Source organism: Ursus maritimus, unplaced genomic scaffold (assembly GCF_017311325.1).
Source record: "Ursus maritimus isolate PB19 unplaced genomic scaffold, ASM1731132v1 scaffold_18, whole genome shotgun sequence".
Lineage (NCBI taxonomy): Eukaryota > Metazoa > Chordata > Mammalia > Carnivora > Ursidae > Ursus > Ursus maritimus.
The window spans coordinates 53,242,005-53,248,865 of record NW_024424230.1 but is presented as its reverse complement, the minus strand read 5'-3'; positions in this window follow the sequence as shown (position 1 = coordinate 53,248,865).

The following is a 6,861-nucleotide window of genomic DNA, read 5'->3' as shown; positions in this document are numbered from 1 at the left end:
GTGTGTGTGTGTGTGTGTGTGTGTGTGTGTGTGTGTGTGTGAGGGTAAGCGTATGCGGTCCTCCGCGAGGCAGAGTCGTCAGAGCCCGCTCCCTCTGCTCAGTAGAACCGCAGGGCCCTCAGCCCCTCGCCGCAAGAGGCGCGCGGCTGCATCCCAGCAACTCAGCGCTGCCGCCTCCTTTCCTCCCGCCCCAGCTCCCAGGCCCCTCCACCCGGGCGCGTCCCAGGGTGAAAATCATCTGGCCAGAGGTTGCGGGTGGAGGATCAAGGCGCACCCGGGGCGAATGAAACGGTTTTTCCAAACCCGGGGGAGCGCCCCGTGCAGGGCATTTCATTTTCCCGCGGCTGGGCTGTAAGGACCTCGGGTGGAGGCTGGCGGAGGCTGGCGCGCGCTCGAGGGAGGGCGTCGTGTCACTTGGGAAGTCGAAGTTAGGGCTGCTGAGCAGCCGAACTCCCTGGGGTGCGTCTTGCTCCGAGGCCGGGGAGCTAGGCCCGCGGGCCGGCTGGAGGCGAGCTGAGCGGGAGGTGGGGGCGGCGGACCCGCTGCGGGAGGGCGCCACTGGGCCGCGGAGCCACAGGGCTCTGGGCCGGCAGGGAAGGGCGCGTCGGGGCTGAGGCGGCCTCCGGGGTAGCCGACTTGAGCTGAAAGTTGCAGACCGGGTCCTCACTGGGTGGTGACAGCCCTCGCGGCACTGCGGACTCAGGAGCAGCAGACACGCGGCACGTTAGGCCGCCCCCTCGGCCCGCCTGCCTCGGCTTTCGCTTTTCATTCTGTCCCTGCGCCGGGAAAGCCTGGGGTGCTGGGGGCGAAATCCTCTCGGGAGCGAGGGGCGGCGTCCAATAAACGTGAGAAGGAGAAACGTGAGGATCCGGCGGCTAGTGCAGTCGCTGTAGGGTGGCGGTGAGCGCCAAAGATCCCGAGGCAAGTCAAGACTGACCCAGTCAGGAGGTTTCCGGAGGGGCCCAGGCGTTAGAGCCCCCTCCACCCCACCCTCCGCTCGTAGACAACTCCTGTGTAATTCCTTCCGAAGTGCATTGGATTAAAACTAGGCCGAGAGAGAGCTGGAATCCACGAAATGAATGAAAGTAGAAATGACTGTAAATCCCAAATCTAATTCCGGTTTAAACCTAAATTCCATTTGATTAGAAACAGACTCTAATCTGGTAGAAGAGGGTCTAAGTGGAGGCCCCTATATTGCATTTCTCCAAATGACAGTTACTAAGGGGCCAAGCAAGGTTTGCCCTTCCTACCCTGGGATTGTGCTGCGTGTGGAGGTGGGAGTGGAGGTGGGGGTCAGGGTGAAAAGGTGTATATATGTGTACACTTAATTTATGGCTAGGAAGGGTTCAAGTTCAGGTTGGTTTTGAAGTGACCTTGCAGGCCTCCTTCTTTCCTTCCTTTTTCTGCCATAGGCTTTTCCCCACTGGATCAATTACAGCAGAGACTTGAGTGACAATCAAGGGTTGAAGATCCTCTCTCCTAACATTAAGTTTCCAAAGAGGACTTTTACATAGGCTTCTTAGAACCCGTAGAAACTCCTGGAAAACATTCTCTGTTCTGAGGAGCAGAGGTACCAAATGAAATTATATAACTAGGCTGTGACCCCTCAGTCCCAATAATGGAGACACCCCCCCCCACACTAGAATGTAAATTATTGAGGGCTGCCTCTGTGTTTCTCATTTTTTATCCCTGGGGTCTGGCATATAGTAGGTGTTCAATTAACATTTATAGACTGGTGCTTGTAATTAAAAACAATGGCCTGAAGACATTTAATAATTTCTAGGATCAGTCATTATTAAAATCAGAATATTAAACTAATTGTAATAGTCACTTGAGAACTAGTATGCATTGTTTAGTCACATATATTTTTAAACATTTGGGATTGGTGCAATCACTTTAAATAAGAATGCCCTTAAAATATTAGGAAATTTAGAAATAACAGAATGGCAGCTGTATGGCTGAAGTCCTTCCTTCCATAATAGTCTGGTTGAATACCTTTAGAAACAGGGATCTCACCACTTTTACAAGTATTCTATCTATTTTAGATGAATTTCATTATTCAAATGTGAGGATCACACAAGGGAACATAACATGGCCTCTGTCTGCATAGTCTATTGGGTGGACCAAAAAGAAAACATGATTTTGTTGCTATTGTAGAGGCAGGTGTGAGAAGGGTAAGAAGTCTCAGCAAAGCAAGCCCCAGCTTTGAGCAGCAACAGCAAAAGAAACTTCACTAAAGAAGGGCCCTGTGGTTTGGATTTGAAGATGTTCTCCCCCAGGACTATGTATAAACAGACTAATAGGAAATTCCCTGAAGGTCAGCCTGCCTAGCTGGTCACTCCTTCCAGCTCCACCTCTTGAGCCCTAACACTCATCCTTCTCTCTCCCACATGCCCACCGTTCATTTAAGAAGCCTGCATGTCTCTGTTTCTTCTCTTCTTGAAGCCAGGGCGGTTGGCTGTGAATGGTTCATTAAAAAGATCCAGGGAGCCGAATGAGTCACAGTCCACTCTGGGCAGCCACTTCCTCATCTGGAAGGAGAATAATAATTTTCACCTGCCACACTGTGAGAATTCATTTATGACTTCAGAGTTATCAGAGGTACTGGGAAGGAAAGTGTGAGACCTAGCACATGGAGCAGAGAAGTCTCTGATTCAGAACTAGTTAACCAGGAATCGCAAGACACATGATTAATTAGAAAATACAACTTTCAGTGGAGAGCTAGAGGCTAGAAATTGAAAAGCCACTTTAGCATATCTCCATAGTAAAGATGGGGAAATGTAGACGGCTGTTAGAAAGTTTATGACTTGTCATTTTGCCAGGGAGTCAAAGAAATTGCAATATAGAAATGAAAGGTAGCCACCAAATTGCTGAAGAGAAAATTATTTCTTTTTAATTGAGTAGCATGTGAGGCTTTTTTGGGGAGCATTTGGTGCCATGATGGCATGCCCCATTAGGAAGAACAGTTCTGCTAGCTGCCCAGCATGTGTTCCTGAGTGCTGTGGGTCACATAGCCCAAAGCTTATCCAAAGGATTGTACCCTGGTGGGATTGTGGACAGAATGCACGACATGGGAAGTGAAATTATACTATCTTGGTATCCTCTATAATGAGCAAGTGAGCAGCTAACTAGGTTAAGAGCAGTAAGGGGATGGGGAATGGCACTGAATATAATTGGAGCTGAACAGGAGAGATTTGAGTCAAGTGGAATGCATGAAGATCAGAAGAGGAGAATAGATATTAATGGACAAAGGAATGCATGGTAGTACTTATATTGGAAGCTCTGAAATAAAAGGAGGTAAAGAGCTAGCGTTTCCTAGGGTGGATGTGAAATGTGCAAACAAGGACGTGAATCAGAAATTGCCCACGTCACTGCTGATTCCACATTATGTCAGCTCTCTGAGCTGCAGCATGCCCACCAGTAAAATGGGGATGGGAATGCTTCCTTGCTTCCTGGGGAGGGGTCAGGAACAGGTAAAACTCTTAGCACCCAGCCTGGCTTTTAGGTTAGCTGCCCTGGCAACAAGCTTCTGCTTTCTAGAAGTAGGAGTGGAGGTTGATGGAATGGAGCATTACCAGTCTTAACTTTTCAGCATCTGTTAGAAATCTAGTCTTGCATTTCTACCTGCCAAGTGGCTATCTACCCAGCTGTTCCATGGTCACCTTAATCTCAATATGTCTAAAACTCATTCATCAGTTTCATACTTTCCTCCCTTATCTCAGAGCAACATATCCCGAGTCACCAGTGGGGCGGGGCGGCGGGGGGAACTGGGCCTTCATTTTTTTAATGCTTTCCTTTACTCACATTGCTCCCCATAGATGCACACCATGGAAATGGCGGTGGCCATGTGGTGGCTCCCACTGTGACTTCCCACCCTTCAGATTGCTACCTGTTCTGCCCCAGGCCCTTGTCACCTCCTGCTTGGACCATTGTGCTAATCAGCCTAGCCCTCCTCTCTTGGACCTCCCACCTCCCCTAACTTCTGCTTGCACTTCAGTCCTTTCTAATACAGCTTTGATTATATCACTCCCCAGCTCCGAACCTCAGGTCTTTCCTCCTTCCTAAAACCCTTAGATCTGTATTAAGAATCCTTCGTTTTCTCTCGTCACTTTACACGTTCAGTGTTCTACCCCACTGGCTCCCACAGGAAACCCATGACACCTGTCACCATTTCTGATGCATCTCTTTAGATTTTATTTTTGTGTTCTTTACTCACCCAGTTCCTTCAACTAAAATGCCTCTCCTCACCCTTGACCTTGAAATCCTACCAGTGTTTCAAGGCCCAGCTGAAAGACCACCTTCCTCAGGAAGTTTTTCTTGGTCATGCTCAGAAGGTCTCTCTTGCTCACCTTCCCTTCTGTAGCTCTTTGCTCATCCTGTGTATTTCATCTCCAGTGTGTTCCTTTTGATTGAGAACTTACTCATCTTTGTATTCACTGCTAAGGGGTGCCCAAAGTGGGGGCTCAATAATTTTCACTGAGTGAACCATCACATAGGGATGCCTGAGAAGGGCAGAGACGGGGGAAAGATGTTCTAAGCCCAAGTCAAGACAGTATAGCAAGTACCCAACCCTTGATCAGGACTTTATAGGCAAAGTAGGGAAGTGGAAGTTATCTGGAAACTTCACGAACCACTCTCTACCTCATTTGTGTTTAATTACACAAATAATTTAAGCCTTGGTAGCTGGAAGGATCCATGTAATTCTTAATATTCTTCATAGTAGAGATGAGAAAACGACGAGACAAAGCAGACCTGCATGTGGAGAGCCAAGCCCGTAGTAACTGGGCTGAAAGAAAAATGAGACTTGCTGGGCAAGACGCCCATCAAGTGCTGAAGCATCCAGAAATATTTGCGAGAATTCTTGGTTCTGGGCTCATGAGTTTGTCTGATCTAGAATCTCTTGTAAGGAGCTTTTCATCTGATTCCTATCATGGCTCCTTGATTCACAAAATATAATCACGCCTTGTTAATTAGCATGGGTACTTGTTCCAATGTTTCTGATCCAGAAGAATGAAAAGACAGCCATTCCTCTTGTGTGTACGACATGTTTGAGGACAGGTGGAGAAACAAATCATTGTAAAAAGCTTGCCAGCTTCCATATTCCAGGAATGGAAATGCTTCCAAACAGTCTTAAATGTACAACCTTCAAACTTGAGAGTATAAATCCAACCTCCTCAAATAGTTATAAAGTGCCCGTTGTCCATGAGGAATGAGCCAGTAGAACAAAACAGGGCACCATCAGGTACCAAGGCTTTGAATAGTTGGGAATCACATAATTTATTATGAGGTTAGAGTTATATACTCAGATCTCTTCCGGAATATGAGAAATCGGAGGGATCTAAGTGAACAAGAACTGTTGGGTCTGTGTTCTACAGACTTTGACATCTCATATTTATAAAGTTTACATAAATATGTTTCAAACTGGAAAAGCCAGTGGTCGTCCACTGCATGAAAACATTTGGCCACACACGTGGAATTCCTATCAGGACAGTTTTCCAAACCCGGCTCTACTTGTTCAGTCTTTCTCCGCTGCAGCTTCCTCACTGGAACATGGACATAATAGAGGATTATTATCTCTACATTCCACAGAGTATAAAAAAACGAAATAACATCATCAAGGGAGACACAATATTTTCATTACTAGCCTGATAGTTTTTTAAAAAATAGGCAAATCTCTCCATCTCTGTAACCTTTTCAATATAAAAGTACATTGTGGAAGATTCACGAGAACAAATTCAAATACAAGCAAATATTTAACCAGATGCTCCTATTCACCTTTACCTAGAGAACTTATCCAACCCCCCAATAGCCACAAAATTCTGCAGAGCTAAATTGTCGAACCAGGAGTCCGTGTGGGCAAAGATCGCTTGGATAAGCTAGAGGTCTGATGTAAGACAAATTAAGATGTATTTGCATTCCACCTAAAATAGTTGTCTCTTTGGATGCTGGTGCCCTTTTAAATTTGCATTGTAAATAAGAAAATATCTATACAACATGAGAATGTTTAAAAAGATGTAGCCTGCAAACCCTAAAGAGCAGAACAAGCATGATGGTATGACACACAGTGAGCACAGTACCCATCCCAACGTGTACGGAGTCTAGGGAAGTATGTTTTGGAGCAAAGAGGAAAGTGTTCATATGTGCGTGGCTGCGGGGGTGGGAACAAATAAAATGTGCTACCTTTGGCCTAGTCCTTTCCCTTCTCTCAGTGTTTTGCTTTCATGCCAATTTCACAAATTCCTTTTCATCTCAGTCTTAACAATGACCTTTAACCTGGATCCTTAAAAAATTGTTGAAATACTGTCATTCTGAAAGAGTGCTCTCCCTGCCTTCACCAACCTTTACTCTCCTCCGAGCTAAGCTTCTGTCTCCCACCCATACACACACGTCGGTGTCTGTGTTGTTTTAGTCTGGATTCTCTTGGAAACAGACCCTGAGATAAGGATTAGGGAGCAAGCGGGAGGCATCAGGCTGCTGCAGTCGTCCAGCTGCACTCCAGTACCAGGACGGTCTCGCTGAGCGTCTGGGGACAAATCACCTAACTTTTCTGAGTCTTAGTTTCCTCTTCTGCAAAATGAGTTTAGTAATACTTCCCTAGCGGGGTTGTTATAAAAAGTGGAAATAATACTTATAAAATGTTTGGCACATAGTAAGTGCTCAAATACACCCCTTCCTTTGTGTCATATGATGCACATTCTTAACCTTAATTCAGTGTGAAAATTTATACTTAACCAATTGACTTTTACTGTCAATATTTATGTCTCAAACTTTTAGTCCTATGTTTATTTATTTTTTAATTATTTAAAAAAATAAACCTTAACCCTGAGGATATGTAAATGTAATCTTCTCTCTGCCACTTTT